The sequence below is a fragment of the Neolamprologus multifasciatus genome, chromosome 7, assembly GCF_963576455.1.
Source record: "Neolamprologus multifasciatus chromosome 7, fNeoMul1.2, whole genome shotgun sequence".
NCBI classification, from domain to species: domain Eukaryota; kingdom Metazoa; phylum Chordata; class Actinopteri; order Cichliformes; family Cichlidae; genus Neolamprologus; species Neolamprologus multifasciatus.
Window position 1 is genome coordinate 10,377,290 of NC_140445.1, and position 20,144 is coordinate 10,397,433.

The following is a 20,144-nucleotide window of genomic DNA, read 5'->3' on the forward strand; positions in this document are numbered from 1 at the left end:
CTGGTGCTTGGACTGAAGTTGTGAAGAATTCTACCTTTTCATGTTTGGTGTAAAACATGCCCGTGTGAAGTGTTATCTGTAGGAGGTTTTGTCCATAATGGCAGGGTTGTATTTCTGAGCTGAATTTGCATTTCCAGGCCTCAGAAGTCGACATGCACAATAACTGTTGTTTCATTGCAACTTCTTATGTTCCTGTACTCCTCATGTTTGATTTTGAAGTAGGTGGACATGGGCGGTTGTTTCACTTCTTAATTTGTCTTGGTTGAGAACCATAAACTCTGACAGAGTACCACTATGTTTCTGACGTTTGGTGTGAAAGTGAGCTCCATCTTCTGTTTGCCTTTGAATGCTTTAATCTCTTTGTAATGCATTTTTTCAAGCTATGTATCTTAATGATTCGCCAGCAAGTAGCTGCCTACTACTGCTCAGTTCCTCAAAACTGATGTCTAAAGGAGTCTGTGGGTTTATGTTTACATACTGCTGGACTTGTTGATTTTTTTCCTTCAGATCACCAATGTTCTTTAATTTTTCTCCACCTTTCTGAGCTTTGACTGGCTGTTAATTTTCTTTCTCATTTTTTGATACTCCCTGTTCCTACTTTCCTTCTTCTACTAAAAAGTTAAGTTTTGCCATTCTAGCCTGAAATTGACCATTTTATACTTACTAGAAATTTTTCTGACACGTATTTATCCTTAAGTGTTATTTATATGCATATATACAGATTATGTATTAAGCAACAGATCCTATTACAATGAGACTGTAAAGCTAAATTATACTTTTGTTGTATAAACATTGCCTTGGTTTGCCTTTTAGTTAACTGGATTAAGACTTTTATGCGTGTTTTTAGCCCAAAGATAAGGTTTTATCTGGGGGACATGTTTTGTCCATTATTTTGAGAATCGCTCAGCTACATTTGGTTTCAAAAAAAACCTTAAAGACAATGGATTCAGTGAAAAGTCAGAAATTATTGAAGCATAACATTCAATCACTAAAACTAATTTTTCAGGAATGCAAGTAAGTATCTGTTTTCTGGCATCTTAATAAAATGTTTTAAAAAGCCAAATATTTTTACTTTACTTTTTTCAACTTTTTTTTAAACAGCATGGATAACGACTCTAATTAGATTTTAATATTAAAAATATCCTTTTGATTATACTAGTCAATTAACCATTACAGATAGATTTTTTTTATTTTAAAAGGAGTTTGGTAATTATCAATACTTTTAATTTAAGGCAGCTGTGGAATAAGCCTTACTTTCTGTATTTGCAGGAAAATACTGAAAATGTCAAATATTGTTAATTACACAGGTTGACCACCAGAGGGAACAACAAGATTTCTTGTTCTTAACCAAAAATGTCAGTGTTATTATGTATCTTAATTATAATTCACGTCTCACAAAAATGTATCCCTTTTTAAAAGAAGCTTGTTGAGTGACTATTTTCAGACAGTCCCTTAGTTGTATGACCTAGACATGCACCTCATGGGGGTTGACTTAAAATGCACTTCATGAAATGTAACAGGAATGCCTCCTTAACTGTGGTGTCTCCAGCTGTTTGTGTCCGAAACAGAGGGTAATCTTAAAGAGGTGCTTGTAATCAAGTCCCAGTCCAAAGATAACTACAGTTTTTCATCACTTCTTGTGAGCTATGTTTACTGTTCACTCAGATTTTGTTGTTATGCAAAGTACATAAAAAATATCGTGGTAATTTTTAAAAACTTCAATATCCAAAGTTATTCCTATTCATGAGAAACCATCTAATAAATTCACAAAAATGTATCAGCAAGGATTTCTCAACATTTTATATTTTTCAAACATTTTCAAAAGAATGATTCTACAATACTTTAATTTTTAAAATTAACAAATATTTTACTAAATAAAATATTTGTTTGGAATAATTCTTCATTTAGTTGGGTTTGTGTATATCTGTTTGAACAAAACCAGACCAATATTTAAATTTGTATGTCAAATGCTTCAAAACTCTGATGGGAAACCAGTGTTCATATCTGGTGCCCACCTGTCAGTCATTAGGCGAGCTATCCCAAATATGTGACAACAGTTACCCTCTAACCCTGACAGGAGAACATGGGAGGAAAGACCACTGGACTGTTTACTGTTGTGCTTGGTTATATCTGAATGAAAATACATTTTATATATACTATTAAAAAAAGAAAACATAAGACAAATTTTACTAATGGGTAAATAAAAAAAATGGGGGGAATGTTTTAAAAAGTCTTTTTAATATTTGTTTTTATGTCACATCTGTGGCAGTTTTGATACATTACTATTTAATACACCAAGTCAAAAAAAGGAAACTATATTGAATCAAAAATGTAAACATTGGATTAAACATCTGGATTAGACTGTAAAAAGTTAAAAGGTTAAAGCGCATACAAGTAAGTTAAATCAAATGGTTACAAATCTGAGACTGTGATGTATAGCTATTGCTTAAACATTAAATATGTAAAAGAAAATGTGGTCGGTGTTTTTTTGGGTTTTTTTTTTTTGCAGCTTATGAAGGTGAAAAGGGCAGTTAATCATGGATGGACAATGTTGGGTATCATTTGCATAGCAATGAAAATGTATGCTATGCCTCATATGTAAACAGAATTGGTCAGAGTTTAGATACAGTTCTTGCCTTATGTTTGTGTCCTCTCTCTTGCTCCCTCGGCTCTGTCATGTCTCTGTCCATGACTCAGTGTTAACGATTTCCTGTTTTATTTTGGTAGTCCTTGTCCTGTGTGGTTCATGTTCAGTTTTGTTTCCCCTTGTCATTCAGTTCAGCTGCATTCCCATGTGCCTCCACTTCCCCTAATCACCTGCCTGTGTATTTATTGTCTCAGTCTCACCTTGTCACTTGTCCGATCATTAAGTCAACTTTCCTTCATGTCCTGTCTCCTCTAGTTTAATTTCCTTGTTCCCTTTTGCTTTTTATGTTTTTTGCCTTATGTTTGTACCGGTCGTCAAGCTTAACAAACTCAAGCTGTTTTATCAACACCTGCCTGTGAGTTGACATTTGGTTCCTTTACTCCACAACACCTGATATGCGTTCCTGTAGATCATGACATAGCTGGATCAGGTGACCCTGAATCCTCACTTAGTTACACTGCAATAAATATAGGCTGCTGGGGGGATTCCCGTGTGTTTAATTCAGTCACCTTTTTCACTCACTATGTGTTTATACACCACTCTGCATGTAATCATTAGTTCTTATCAATCCTTGGGGCTTTTCCAAAGTGTGTCTTTGTGATTTGGCATTATATAAATAGAATTTGAACTGAATAACTATCAGGTAATTCAACAGAGGGATAAAGCATTTTAATTTCTTATTTCATAGCATAATCTCATCTAAATGTTTTTATATAAATTGGCGGCACAGACCACTGTCCATCCTCGAAGCCAACAGACATGCTGGGTCTCCAACTCCAACAAACACACAGCACCTGAAGGACACATAGGGAGGTACACAAATAAACACATAATTTTGCTGTGTGTTACACACACAAAAGACCCAGGAGACCCCAGCCATTGGCAACAAAAGGGCTGAAGACCCAAGGCCACACATCTCGTTGACAACCATGCGCTCACCCCAGCAGAAGGAAGAGGGAGGCCATGTTCCTGCATTGTAACAGGAACATAAAGTGATAATATACCACTGAGAGAGCCAAAACCAAGTAATGGCCCTTGAGACAATATTTTTGTTATGTTTTTTGCACTTGTGAAGGCCATGAATTCACAAAATTGTTTTTTTAATGGTCTTAAAAGGAAGGCTGGCTGGCACAGCTGATACCTGTCATGCTAACCACACCTTCCCCATTTCAGTACCTGCTGGGGCCTGGAGGTTCGAGCCCTGTGGTGTGAGCCGAGCTGGAGCAGAAGGCTGAAAAGCTGCACATACTGAGCTAAAAAATAAATAAAAATCACTGCCATCCAAACTGCCGAGCACCAACTCCTCCTTTTTACACACACTTGCAAACAGCTTACTGAGCGACAGTGACACAGGGAAACCAGAAACAGACTGTTCACCTTCAAATAAAAAGTTGGGCCTTTTCAATTCCTTTTTATTTATTTGTTTTGTTTCTATGACTTTTCTACCTCAACTCACAAGTCGGGAAAACTCACAAATCTTTTTTATGAACAGTTGGTTGTTCTGGACTATTGGAATAAATGGCATTTATGATTCTCCTGCGATGCGATATAATACGGTTCTAGTCCTGGCTGGGACATTTCTGCATGGAGTTTGTATTCTCTTTGTGTGGACTTCCTTCAGGCAGTCAGGTTTCTTCCCAGAGATATGCATGCTAAGTAAATGGTACTAAAAAGGAGGACAATTTTGCAACTATTTAATTAAATAATTGGTGATAGGTCAGTAGCATAATTGGGTATAAAAAGAGCATCTTGGAGTTTCAGAGAAGTAACGATGGGCAGAAGTTCACCAGCGTGGCTTTGTAGTAGAAGAGTCCGAGTGCTGAACTAGGCTGCCTGCAGTCCAGACCTTTCATCAACTGACAACATTTGGAGCATCATGAAACCAAAAATGGGACAATGAATTTGTGAATAAAAGATTGATTTATAAGATTCTAAAATCATTGCTACTCATCTCAACTCTTTTGGAACTGTGATGGAACTGTGGAGAGTTAGACAATATCTGTGCTGTGCATGCTTTATATATTCACCATCCACCCCAACCACCTCTTATTAATAAATCAAGTACTGGATTTTAAAACAGTGAGTATGATTCTGAGACTAATGACCCTACATACAGTAGTGTCACAAGTATTATGTTGTTCAGCAATTCTTTGCAATAAAGTATTTCATAAATTGTATTGTATAAGATAAAAGAAATGGTTAATGCTGATGGAGGAGCTGGAGGAAAACACAGACATGAAGAGGGAATGTCTTGACACACGCAGTGGATTGTGGACTATGCTTGGCAGCTGGGTGAAGATGGATTCGTTTTCACACGCTCATGGATTTCACAGTAACTTCATCTCTCGACATCCCAGCTTCACCCAACCACACTGCTGTGGACCCTCAATGGCACTGAAAGAAAAAAAAATCCTCCTAACAACATTGTAGTTTCCATACATTTGATCATTTTATTGGAATTTGGCAAAGTGATGGAGTGACTTTTCTATTATAGTGACACATACTTTGCAATAAAGCACACAGAAAAGTTGTAGTTGGACAAAAATAAAACTTGCCTCTAGTAATAACATTTTTAGGATTATCTGTACATTATCTGTACATAGCAGGGGTGTACCCCTGCTATGTGCCTATTGTGGGGAGGGAGCCTGTGACCACTAGGAGTATTAGGAGGTGGTCAGAGGAGGTCTTAGCAGAACAGCAGAGCTGTTTTGAGGTTGCAGACTGGGAGACACTCTGTGAACCTCACCTCACAGGACATTAATGGGCTTACTGAGTGTATCACTGATAACCTTCTACATCGACTCCATTTTCCTAGCTTGGACTGTCCATTGTTACTCAAATAACAAGGACATGACAGAGGACATCAAATCACTCCTGAATGACAAGAATGGGGCCTTCAGAGTGGGGAACAAAGTGGAGGTAGCCTTACCTGTAGTCAGCCTGCAATCCACAGCCACACCACTCTCTCTCCACATTGCACCATAGCCTCCTGTGAAAGTCCTGACACTCCTTCCCCACCTTTTACTTTCATTCATGAACAAGTTCAGAGACAAATGAGAAGATTCCACTCAGGCAAGTCTGCTGGAACAAAAGAGGTGAGTCCCCGTGTCCTTAAGGCCTTTGCCTCCAGCTTTGTGGAGTCTTTCATAAACTTTTCATGATGAATCTGAGTCATTCCTGACACCACGTCCCAGTGGCCGCCAGGATTACAGACCTTTGGTACTGACTGTGGTTAACTGCTTTATCACGTGGTGTGAGCTGAATCATCTGCAGCTCGACATGACAAAGATCAAAGAATTGATTGTGGACCCCTTTTTCAATCCAAGAGGTTGATGTGGAGGACTATAAATATCTTGAGTACACACTGACAATAAACTAGGCTACCTCTATTTTAGAATAGAATAGAATAGAATAGAATAGAACAGAATAGCCTTTTAGTGTCAAATTGTGTTCAACAAAATTGTGGGGTTTTTTTTATTTTTTGTTTTTTGCTTTTTTTTAAAAGAATAGAATATTTTTTTTGAGATGGTTGAGGTCTTTTAACATCTTTTGGACAATGGTCAGGATTTTCTCTGAGTCTTTTGTGGCCAGTTCCATTCTCTAGGCCGCTGAATGCTGGGGCAGCAGGTCGAGGGTCGCAGATGCCAACAGACTCAATAAACTGATCCGCAGGGCCAGTAACGTTGTGGGGATAGAGTTGGACACCCTTAATATGGTGTCAGAGGTGGATGTTGTCCAAGATAAAGACAATGCTGGAGAATACCTCTCACCCACTCCATGACCTGCTGGCCAGTCACAGGAGCATGTTCAGTGACACACTGAGTGGCACCACTGAACGATCTCCACTAGTTTCCCTGTTCAACAGTTCTATCTAATGTACAGTACACACTGCAATAGTTACACCCTTTTGCACATCCTCTAAAGTGAAAATAACAAGTAGCAAAGTTGTACAGTTTGCAGTAAAATGTCAGTCATATATATTCTGTATTATTGTAATTGAGCTATTTGTATATATTAGAGCTATTTCTTATATTTTGTAACTTATATATGGAACTTATACTCAATTCAGTTTAATTTTATACAGTGTCAACAACAACAGTCGCCTCAAGGGGCTTTATATTGTACCTTTTTCTACTTTTTTTATATGTTGTACATATATTGGATATATATTCTATTATTTAATTTAGTTCAGTCTGTTACCGTTCTTATTGTCTTAGAGGAACTGTAGTCACATAATTTCCTTAGAGATTAATAAAGTATTGATTCTCATTCTGATTCTAATTAGACATTACAGCACATGTAAAACAATGAGAGGCAATGTGACGCATGGGTATGTGTGACTTTCAAGATCCCTGGGTCATTAGTGTTTATTAAGGATATCAGGGACAACATAAGCAGCCTGTTGAATTTTCAAGTATATAAGTTTAAACTTTATGCTCACACTCAACAAACGCTGCAAACTACCGGACAGAACTCCAGGCTCATGAGAACATAAGAAAGAGAAACCGCATTGTTTGATGAAATTGCAGTCATTTACTCAATACAGAAGCAATCACAAAGTTATTAATGTTAATGGTAGTACCAAACAATATTATTTAGGCCAGTGTTGTATATACTAATGTGTAGCTCAAACCCTGAGTTCCTGCTATGATGTTAGTCACCACTATTGTTATCATTCAGCCTGTTTAACATTGTGTGTGTGACAGGCTGTTGAAAAATAGGAGTACATATAATATTTTAATTGATTTTATAGTATTCAAATTCTTATCACCAGTGGTTGTTTTTAAATGTAATGGAACCAACTAGTAAATGTATGATTTTGTGATAGCTCTAATTTCCATCTAAAATTTCAATTAACCTGCTTTGGCATAGTTGTCTCCAGTCTAGAAACAAGTAGGGCTGTTGTCTTTGGGGTTTTCAGACGCTCAGCCTGCACCCTTGTCTGATGGTTTCATAGACTAAGGAATTCAACCGAACACGCTTGTCCCCTTTCCTCCCTCTGCTCAGAAGTGACAGAAGTGGACAGCTGACCTAATCCTCTGCTGCAGATGCTTGGAGTGCTGATATCTACGACATGCTCACAGGTTTGATCACTCTCTCTATCTCTCTGTAATGTGTAGAGCCGATGGTCTATGGGAAGTAATCCAGGGTTCTTACACCACGGCCCATGTAGGCTTCTGAGTGTCAGCAACACATTTCTGTCTCTGTAGCACACACACACACACACACACACACACACACACACACACACACACACACACACACGCACACACTGGTAGCATCTGTGGCAAATCTAAATATACCATGAGTGATAACAACAGGTGAGCCTGCTCCTTCAGATACATACACTCAGCTGGCTCGGACATAGGGGGTCACTGGGTGTGTGTGTGTGTGTACAACTGTGTGTGGTGGTGGAATGGAGTGGGCGGTGTTTGAGTGTGTGAGGGGTATCTGCTGCTCAGTGCAGAGAGAAAGCTCAGATCCAAACACTGCCCAGTTCTGGGTACCCCTTCTTCTAAGCCAGCTGGTCTGGCTTAAAATCTCTTCTCGTGTTTGAGTTCTGTTTTTCTTTTATAAAAAGAATCCTTTCTTGTTTGATACAAGGGATTGACTGAGCAAACCCACAGCTGGAGCTGCTGGGGAACCTTCCAGGTGAAGACTGAACCAAAAGCACTGGTGAGTTAGAGAGAGAAATATGTCTGTTAGTAATGGACAAATGGAATGACTGAATTAAACTAGAACACTCTTGTTTAGAAGGTGATAAAGCGTTGTTATTACACGGGAAACAAATATTAACTTTGAAGACAATAAGTAAAGTTGAGGTGGAAGTGGTAGACTTTTGACCACTTGGTGGCAGCAGAAACAAGCTGTTAACGAGCTAAATACAAATATCCATGAGATATGAACACTGACACTGATCTTAAGTCACTTTGTTCTTTATGTCTTTTTTTTTGTTGATGTCTATCCACTCCTGAAAAAATGCTTTAGTTGCTAAATGGTCCACTTTTAAAAAAAAAAAAAAAAAAGTATCTAATTCTAGTATTAACAAACAAATTTCCCAGAGGAACCCACCCGAGGGATTAATAAAGTTTTATCTTATCTCTTATTAAAGCACAAAATGGTCTGTTTCAAAAAGTTATGTAATGAAAATAAACTAATATAGAAATTGTGTATGTATTTTCACAGGTGGAAGTATTTTATTTTCATGTTAAGGTAGTAGACATGCTAATTTTTCTTATTTTATATACTATTTCCTCTTTAATTATTACTAGAGCAATGTTTTATAAATTCAATTTTTGTATATGTGGAAAACATTTATTTTGATTGTAATGATCACTGCCAGTGTTTCATCTGACAATCACGTTACAGTTTTTTTATACATAATTTTATGTTAAATTATGTCATGAAATCTTTTTTTTATTAAGTTATCAACTAGACCGTACCACAGTTAATAACATAATCTCCTCGGTGCTCTCTGGTGGACAAAAATATAGAAAAAAGGCCTCGTTGCGGGATTTTGTTTTGTCTTTACTAGAGACTTGTGCTGACATACCGTATATATAGATGAGCTCTATTAAACCAAACCAATGATCATTTGCATTGTGTTGGCCATTCAAGTGAGGCTCATTTGATTCAGTGTTAATACAAAAAATATTACCTCCACGCTCACTCCCGTACATATAGTGTAAATATTGCTCTTTGTTCAGGATGTTTGATGGGCTGGGGTTCGATGCTGGTATGTATGTGTTTACTGCTCACGGAGTGAATTGCACAGTGTGTTTTTGAACTGTATCTGCTTTTGTATGTGCTTGTTATATAGATCAGAAATGTGCAAACTGTATATATTGTTATTTAAATTAACGTGTACAACAAAAAAAATCCAAATAAGTGAAAGTTGCTGAAATTTAAGTACTGACATACATTTAAAAATTTACTTCATATAAATGAAGGCAAAATAAAGATACTTTAAAGAAAAGTTTTGCAGATAATACTGAACATAAAGGAATAATAGTATAAAAAGTGTAAAGGAGAACTTAAGGATGAGTAATATTATTTATTTTATTTAATGTACTTATTTATTTATGTGTATAAATAACACAAAATCACAACAGCACTCACCTCAAGGCGCTTTATATTGCAAGGTAAAGACCCTACAATAATTTGAATCTAACACACGCACACACACACTACCAGTCAAAGGTTTTAGAACACCGAATGACATGTTGCCTAATTGGGCAACATGTGATTTCTTCTTCTATAACGTCCTCCTCTCCCTTCATATCTCAAATTTGTTCACAGTATGAGCTGGATACATTAATGCATACATGCATAATAAATCATCTGTCAATCAAACTTTATTCATATAGCGCCTTGCGCACAAGTTTGAAGGCTCTACAGCTGACTGAAGAACTAATAATAAGAAAATGTAAACAGTATAAGAAATTGGGAGTAATGCACAAGAGAAATAAAGTTTTATAAATGAAAATTGTGGAATGATGGGCTGTGGTTCACAGCTAATATATAGACCGATGACAGGCAGATGAAAGTGTCACCAAAGCTGTTTATGCTGCCTGTCAGATAAAATAGGAAAGCTGATGACAATTAAAGCAGATAAAACCATCACTCTATTATGTATCTGTTTATGGTGAAATCCAACTAAACCAAGTAGAAGAAGCCATGTGTCTTTGGGTTCATTCAAAGAAGTTATGTAGTAGTGTTTGTGACCAGCTGTTTTCATAAAAAAATAAAAAATAATCTTATAATTATATGTGATATTGTACATGCTGCATTTATCCAAGACTTTTACATTTTTAACACTTTTAACTTTTTAAAATTTATACCCTGCACAGCAACAGCTACCTAGTGATATGTACAAAGCAAACATAACCAACATATGCCACATATTTCAGCATATGATGACATTAAATTGTTGCCATCAGGAATAAAGATCTAAAAATATAACAGATAAAATATTTAAAAATATAACGGACACTTCTTCTGTACTTTCATGGAAATAAAATAGACTTAATTTCTGAGAAGTCTTCCACTTACTTTCTCCATATGAAAAGGGGAATACACAAATTTCCACAAAGGGATTTTCCAGTAAAATGTTTTGACTTGTCATCCTGTCAGCATTTGTGAGGGGACCTATTAGATGCAAAGTTACTCCAGTAGTCTCTACTAGAGTAGCTTTGTATCATAGTTCAACAGAATCCTTATTAACCTTATACAGGGTGTTGGTGGAGCTTAGGTTCATGACTGAATCCATCAGTTTTAGCTTGAGCTTCTGTTTTAAACAACTTTCTTCTGATTGGCTGCACCTCATAAACAAAAGACCTGAACAGCATGTGGACCAGGAGTCAGTGCTCTTGAGGAGACCATATTAGAGATCTACACACACTATATGATGCATGGCATCATATAGATCCAAGAGTAGAAAAAAATGTGTGTTTAATGCACCCTGAAGTGTTGGCTTTTTACTCAGTGATACTTGTACATACCTTGAGTTCAAGTGTTAAATATAAGCATTCACCAATGAAACAGGACATAGATGACAGAAGATAAATTCCCTTTGAAATAAAGACACTTAAATGTTAAGTTCACACTATGAGCAACAAAGGCTACATTCTTACCAACTTGCTGCAACGTCGTCTGTGGACTCGTGTGTTAGTGTGACAACATGGCATGTTTCATCACAACTGCAGCACTGAAAAATTATAGTCGAGGTCAGCTTTGTTGCTGTCAAACATACATTTATAGCTTCCACTGAAAATGAGTGTGAACACATAAAATACTCTTGAGAAATTAATAAATTATGACAGAAAGTGAAGAAAACAAAACAGAAACTATCACCAAAAAGTGAAGCCTAATTAACAGGTGTAAATTATATTATGTCTTTGACAGTTCAAATTCTTAACTTAGTTGTCTTGTTGCATCACCCAGGCAAGGAAACCCCCAAATGTTGATTCTGTTCATCTCGACGTAGCATTTTCAGTGGGAGAAATGTCTTATCACTCACTGACTTCTTCATTCTCAAATGACCAGTGTTGGGTAAGTTACTTTAAATTAGTAACTTAGTTACATTACTAGTTACTTCTATCAAAAGTAACTCAGTTACTTCAAGTTACTCGTTACTTTCAGAGTAACTAGTTACTAGGGAAAGTAACTTTGGTTTTACTCAGAATTCTCTTGTTAATGTGTTGCTTCCGTAACTGGATACCCAGCAAGATTGCCAGTCTTCTAGCTTGCTTACTTGCCACAAGTGCACTGTGCCACCTACCAATAGAAAGGAAAAAATAATGTGCACATTTCCACGAGAGAAATCCCACGCCTGATTCTATCCTAGCCTGCTTTTTACATCCAACACAAAAACTGCAGTCATGGTGTTTTCGATTGTACTCAGAACTCGGAAATTCTGCCTTCTGAATATGAAGATGTAGGTAACACCAGACTGCAGATGAGCTGCATACAGGGCTGGACTGGGACAAAAAAAATCGTCCCGGGCATTTTGGCTAGAGACCGGCCCACCATTATAGGAAAAATCATAAAGCCTTTGAATGAAAATAAACACTGTTGTGACAGTGATGTACACTGTTCTGATGGTGTATATATATATATATATATATATATATATATATATATATATATATATATATATATATATATATATATCAATCGTTTGTTGTAAGACTCAGATAATTATTTTTTTTTAAAGTGAGACATTTTAAATAAGAATAAGAAAAGTATTTCCTTGTGCCCCCCTTTCCCTTTTAATGCCCTACATGGAACCCTGGCAACACTTTGCTAGACCCGCCCCTCCACAGTTACCAGCTGTCATCTCCTGGTTTTATCTTCATGTTTCCCTCTCACCACATATTCAAACCGATATCATGACCAGCAGGTTTACAGCTGTGGCTCCAGCAAACATCAGCTGATACTTAATTAATATTAAATAAATTCTAACAACAGCTGATCAAGCTTAAAAGTGCTGCTGTTGTTTACCGTGACATCCGCTGGTTTCCTCTTTCTGGCGCAAAGTGGGCGATAAATAAACAAGAGAGAAAAGCCGATCAGCTGATCATTGATCAGTTTCATGATTGAAGTAGAAACAGGAGAGGGAGGGTGAGAGGATGAGAGAAGAAGAGGCAGCTGTGCAGCGTAAACACAGAATAACTCCAACTTTGTGTCTTTTTCATTGTAGCTGAAGTCCGGGACAAACTGTGTTCCTTTTCAGCTCACCCACCCAGCTGTATAGAAACTCCGGCATGCTAGCTAGCAAGCAGTACGAAAAAGTCAGCATAACGAAAATAAACTCCACCTAAACTTGGTTCATATCTGACCCAGATGGACTGCAGGTTATAACTTCTTACCTAAAGTTCAGTTCACCTGACACTCTCGGACCAGCGGCCGCTTCGGGTCTCTCCTCTTGCCTCCCTTTTCCTTCATCCACCTGCTGGCTTCCACCACTTGCTAATGTTATTGAATCTGTGGAAGCTCCGCGATAGCCACCACACGAAGTAACGAATAACGAGCCTATCTAAATCCCAGTAACGAGTAACGCGTTCCTGGTTTTGGCATAATAACTAGTTATCGTGCGCGTTACCACAATAATAACGTAGTTACTGTAACGCGTTACTTAATAACGCGTTAGTCCCAACACTGCAAATGACTGCAGGTTTCCTCAACATTATAAACAGTCCATTTACATAATGACTGAAACTAGCACCACTGACGAACAATGGACTGTGAGGCCAATTTCCTGATCATTAATATGTAAATTGTCATGACCACTAATCAACAACCACTCATCATGAGTACCATTTGCAGAGAATTGGTGCACTTTTCAGTAGTTTCCACAGAGAGACAGTAGTGAGCCTGAACAAGAGTAAAGAGTGTGTTCCCGTGTTTGTAGACCTGTTGAAAGTATGAATTCAAATGGAAATAATCAAGAAACAATCTAGACTGTGTCTCTTCAGTCTAGATTGGGTAACTAGAATCTAGTTACACATTTATTTTATTTAACCAATATATCTCGTTGTTTTCCCTCGCAAGTTTCGTTTATTTCATTTTTGTGTTTCTGCCTCTGTGTGTGTGTGTTTGTGTGTGCCCGCGTGACGATGCCGCCTCCTGACGTCCAGGTGCTCGTTGACAGTCAGAAGCGCGTGCTCTAGGAGGAGACTCACCGATGGAGTGATCCGCTGGACGGAGGGAAGTCACAAATAATTAGACATGCGGGAGTGAGCGTGGAGGTAAGCTGGTTCACCTCACGGTACCAATGCGCTTTGTGTGTGTGTGTGCGCGCGCGATGCTGGCTTGACACGGCATTTGACAAATAAACAAGAGGAAGCAAACAGCAGCGGGTTATCCTTTTCTGTCTGCACATCGGATTCCACAGTCAGAGGAGGCTCGCCGGTTTCCGGACAACTTGTATTCCGGTGTCTGCTCCCTGCTAACTTAATTTAATTGTCTTTATTTTGTCCGGCTTGGTCGTACTATCGCGTAGTTTATTCGGATCGGTACTCGACTTGCCCTCCGGTTCAGACTGGTGGAGTCACTCGGGACCTTTCCTGTACCGTCGCCGCTCCGCCTCAGGAATGTTTCCGCTGTGCTGCAGCAGCGCAGGTAAGACAGCTGGAGTGAGTGCTTGGAGAAAGTTTGCAGCTGATGGAAACCACTGTACTTATTTATCCGCCTGCTTATCGAGGTGCTTATCTGGACGGGATGAATTCCTGATGAGGCAGGTTTGTTGTAAGTGACCACTATTAAAGGCTGAAGCTGTGTAACCCAGAAACTGACCAGCTGTAGCCACTATGACAAGAATCTTGATAAATAAATAATAGTTGAAGTTATATGTCTGTACTGCATCTTCTCAGGTGATCTCGTTCACCAGTTAAGGATCTAAAATTGTTGTGTAAAAAAAATGACAGTATAATCACTGAAAGTTTAAAAAAATAATCATATTTAAATTTGGAAAGCAGGCATCATATATATATATATATATATATATATATATATATATATATATATATATATATAGAGAGAGAGAGAGAGAGAGAGAGAGAGAGAGGGATATATATATATATATATATATATATATATATATATATATATATATATATATATATATATTGCTCATAGCAACTTTTAGAATTACATTGGTGAGATTAACAGAGACAAAACATACAGCATGCATCCAGGGGGCATGTACAGAGGTGGTCACAGGGTGTCCCCCACCCCCTTTTTACTTAAATTCTACTAGAAACACTGTCAAACCTAAATGAAGTTGTGGTCCCAGCTAATAATATACATTTATAATAGGGCACGCAGCCATACACAAGCCTGATGTGTTCCCCATTATATCTATGTAGTATTCTGAGATCCAGAATCAGAATAATTTATTAATCCCTGAGGAAATGATGTGGTCAGAGTTGCTCTAAGAAAGTAAGAACAGTAACTGACTAAACTAAATTAAATAATACGAAGTGTTGAAATATATACACTACCGGTCAAAAGTTTTAGAACACCCCATTTTTTCAGTTATTTATTGCAGTTCAAGTTGTTCAAGTCCAATGAATAGCTTGAAATGGTACCGCCATTGGTCTACTGAAAACTGGAAGAAGGTATTATGGACTGATGAATCAAAATTTCAAATCTTTAGTTCATCACACAGCATCTTTGTATAATGTCCAGTAGGCAAAAGCATGGTTATACAGTGTGTGGCATCAACTGTCAAACATGGAGGAGTAATTGTGATGGTCTCGGGCCAGCAAAACCCCATCAAGCTGGTTTGAGATGAACTGGACATAAGAGTGAAAGCAAAGCAACCTACAAGTGCCACACATTTATGGGACCTTCTGCAACAGATATGGTCCCATAAATATTTGATTTCCATTGTAGAAAGAAAGCCACGGGTGTATTCAGCTGTTATACCTGCCAAAATTTGTGTCTTCCAACAACAACGACATTTACTTGCACTCCAGTTCATCACAGCTTTGCACAGATAAATGTAAAACCCTTTAAAGATGCTGCAAATGTCTGTATGATGTCATTCCCTTATGCTGAGCATGTGTTTTAGTGTCTGTGCCACAAAGTGACTCATCTGCTGCTTATAGAGGGATGTCCCTAACCAAACCCCATGTATTAGATCAGGTTACACATGTCTATATCTGAAGCCTTAAAAGGAACTTTAATCAGTAGTTTAGCCTTGCATACTTATTTGTTGGTAAAAGTTTATGAGAGACTTTGAACTTTGCTATCATATTGCTCTGCCTCGTATCAGGCACCCAAACATAACCAATATGCTTTTTGCACTTTTGAAGCATATTGCACAGCTCTCCCACACCACACACCAGCTGTTAGCCTGCTGTGTGCAGTACTCATGAGGTTGCTTTCCTCCCAAAGTTCAAATTTGCCAATAGTAAAAGTCTTCCAACATTTTTTTAATGTCCACTTCCACAGTAGGTAGAAAATTGAACAAAGTATTGTACAGAGGTATCAAAACGCCCGAGGTCTGAAATGATTTCTTAATGCCACCGCTGGACAGAACAGCCTGGATGTTTAAGTGTACAATAGTAGGTCCCTTATCAGTGTTTCTGTGAGACAGAGCTGGGTGGAGCCAGCTGGTTTACGGAAAGTAGGCTTTCAAAATAAAATGCACTGGACTTTTCTCAGCGAGTTCTGTTTATTAGCAGTAGGTCCTCTAAGAGTGATGAGACATCCACTTCTTCTGTAGCTTCATGTGTTTTTGTCAAAGTGCAAACACAAAACAGCTAAACTTGATTGTAGGTTTTTTAAAGTGTGAGCTCAGAAATGCTGTAAAAAACACTAAAGTAACATTTTTATCTTTTGGGGGTTAAACATTCTCTCTGAATTTTCATTTATATCCTGGTTCTTCCAGGATAAATCCCCCAGAGAGGTCATCTCCAAAGAAGATCAGGTTACCAAACTTCAGTGTAAAAGTGCACCCTATAAAGAAAACGCTGTCAAAGACAAAATGGGTGCTTTATAGAACAAAATACAAAAAAATCATCATAATAGTATCCAAGTTATCACGTTTTTATGGTCATTAAAATCCAGAACGTCAATTAAGATTAAAATCCAGCAGGGAGAAATCAAGTGAGAGTTCATTAAATGGGTTCTTTTGCTCCAAAAATGTGTTTTGAGTGCACACCATTAAAAAAAAAAACTACTGTGTGCTGTGTGTTACTGAGATATTTAATAATTATCACATGGCTACACAACCATAAATACTTGTTGATCTTTGCACCACCATTACAATGTGTTATCACTGGGTCTGTCAACTTAGCAACAGTATATTTGTACTAAATCAGTTAAGTTGCCAGTGTTATCTTCTACAATAACTTTCAGACAATATCACCTCATAATAAAAATCATCTTCAAAGTTTCTTAACTAGCAGTGTCTCGATAAGCTGAGTAAACTGATGCTCTATTTGGAGTGTTCACTGTCTTTTAGCTCTTTTTTTGGTCATCACCTTCACAGGTAATCAACCTGTTAGGAACAATTTAGCAGAGGTCTAAACAATTGTTTCTCTCTACCTTGAGGAGTGTTGCTAGCAGGAACGAGTCCACACATTCAGAACCAGTTCTGGAACTGGAACTCATCAGGTGTGATTTGCTCCTGTTCCTGATGTCTGGTGGTTCTTGTGAACTGGGATGCCTGGGATGGAGTCAGATTTCCGGCATGATTTACTGCTGTCCTATGCCTCACTGTGTCCACCAGCTAGTTGTTAAGTCTGCCTGCTGTTTGTTGTGTCTGTACTGTAGCTTAAATGGAGTTTGTTTGCTGCGAAAACGCTGAGAAAACTGTTTGCAGTCAAGAAATATCAGAAAATTCCCATCTAGACCTGAGATTAAATATTTTCTATGCTTACAGCTAATTTCAAGCTTTGTGGCTTGTAGCGGAAAATCACATTTTGTGACTTTTGTTGATACCCATTTAGTAAAACATGGACAAATCCAGAGAACTGCAGTACCTGTTACCAGTGTTGGGAAAGTTACTTTGAAAAAGTAATTAATTATAGTTACTAGTTACTTCTTCAAATAAGTAACTGAGTTAGTAACTGAGTTACAAGATTCTAAAAGTAATTAATTACTTGAAAAGTAACTATTGCGTTACTTTAAAAAAATGTTTAACCATGGGGTCCAGGGTATAATTGGCCATTTTTTAACTACTTTTGATTTGACCTCTGCATTTCACCTTTAAAAACTATTTACTTTGCCTTGTTTGGTATCATTCTTTTCAGCACAACCTCACGTGTCTGAATTTACAGTTGTGTTTTCATTTTGACATACTGTCTTAACACAATTGATCTAAAATCAGACAAAAAACATAAAATCTGAGTAGAAAAAGTTATATTTTTTACTGTAACAACCACAAACATGTTTATTGAATAATATTTCATAACTTTAAATTCAAATATAAATATAAATTTTAAAATCATATGCGCAAGTTTTGCAAACAACAAAGTTATTTGCATCCATTTACCTTTTACCCTTTTTTTTAAATAACCTTCAAACTATTTAGATAACCATCAGCTGTTCTGCATTCAATAAGATGTCACACAAATTATTTGTGCCACTCCAAAAAAATAATTTCTGTCCACTATAAAGGAGAACATCACAGCCTGATACCTGCAGGTCTGACAGCAGCAGGTGTATCACTCCTTTTTTCATTCAGCAGTCGCCTCATTGTTCTGACACACAACACAAAACCATCCACAACACTACACACTAACTACACAAGACAACACATTAACTACACACTCCAAACATGCTAAACGTCACAAATCTCTCACATTTCAAAACTCTCTCTGTCTCTCTCTGTTGCCGTCACTCCTAAAACTTCCCCCTCTTCCTAAACAACCAAATGTCATTGGCTCAATTGGCTCTTTTAAAGGGAGAGTACCCAGCCACTGGTACAGATATGTAGACGACACCTGGGTCAAAATCAAGACACAAGAAGTACAATCCTCCACTGCGCACATTCACGCCGTGGATAAAAACATCAAGTTCACCAGGGAAGACACAAAGGACGACTGTTTGCCTTTCCTGGACTGCGCTGTGCACATTGAAGAGAATGGCAACCTCAACATCGAAGTTTACCGGAAGCCCACACACACGGACCAGTACCTCCTATTTGACTCCCATCACCCTCTGGAACACAAACTTGGAGTAATTAGGACCCTACACCACCGGGCAGAACATGTTCCCTCTAAGCCTGAAGGAAAAAAGAAGGAACACACACATGTAAAGGAAGCACTCAAAACATGCGGTTTTCCTAATTGGGCATTCATAAAGTCAGCAAAGAGGCACAGAAAAGAAGATCAGACACCAGCGAGGGAGGATAAGAAGGACAGACCCAACAACACTGCCATCCCCTATGTAGCCGGTGTATCAGAAAAACTCAGGAGAGTTTTCTCCAAGCATGACATCCCGGTGCATTTCAGACCCAGCAACACGCACAGACAAAAATTGGTTCACCCGAAAGACAAAACTCCTAAACACAAACTTAACAATGTGGTGTATGCTGTACAGTGCAGCGAGGAATGCCCAGACCTCTACATTGGAGATACCAAACAGCCACTTCACAACCAAATGGCACAACATAGAAGAGCCACCTCCACAGGACAAGACTCAGCAGTCCATCTGCATTTTAAGGATAAAGGTCACTCTTTCGAGGATGCCAATGTTCACATTTTGGACAGAGAGGACAGATGGTTTGAAAGAGGAGTGAAAGAAGCCATCTATGTCCACTGTGCGCGACCATCTTTGAACAGAGGCGGTGGTTTACAACACCAACTGTCTGCCATCTATAATCCAGTTTTGAGCTCCCTCCCCAGACGCCTTAACGCCCACTCACATCCTGGGCCATCTGACTTCAGGAATTCACATGATAAGGTGGGGCCAGGATTCACAATAAGCTCGCCCGAAACCCTGGCTGATTGGGACCCACACCCAGTTTCACACCTTGGCTCAGGCGATTAGAGGATCATCAGGGGGTCCTTTTGTCCCTCTTTGGGGGGACACTCCCACTAGGTTTAAATCTGGGACTCCCCACCATTTGACCTTAGAACTGAAGAAGCTTCTCGGATGAGAGGTGAAACGTCTTCAAGCAACTTAAAGAAGTCCAGACGCTTTTCTTTGCAAGCTCCTTTGACTACGATGACCTGGATGACTGAGAACCTTCACAGACAAATGTCATGGTGCGATATCATTTTTTGATTGGTCGACATGGTGCCTTTTTCCACCAACATGAACGGGCTGTTTTTTGTTTTGTTTTGTTTCTTGTTTTTTGGTCATAAACAGAGAGTACTTGCTAGCGCTGTCCTAGTAAATGTGACAAAACTATTGAGGAAAAAACGCCGCATATATATTGTTTATCATGACTGAATCAACACAATTTAAAAACTGGTATATGTCACCTTGTTACTTTGTCATCTTGAAGTGGTCATGTGATTGGCTTACCACGACTACTTTA

The 20,144-nt window shown here is 38.2% G+C and overlaps 1 protein-coding gene across 4 annotated transcripts in view; it reads left to right on the top strand.

The window, feature by feature from the left end:
- The first annotated feature begins 8,079 nt into the window (after positions 1–8,079).
- The window catches only part of LOC146513780 (myocyte-specific enhancer factor 2C-like), a 41,937-nt gene continuing 29,872 nt past the window's right edge, over positions 8,080–20,144 (top strand). Inside the window, exons 1-2 of one of the 4 annotated variants that reach the window (XM_085167148.1) lie at positions 8,080–8,323; positions 13,786–13,896. The gene's annotated coding sequence lies outside the window, so the exon portion shown is untranslated. The other 3 variants (XM_085167152.1, XM_085167149.1, XM_085167150.1) reach the window with 3 other exon arrangements.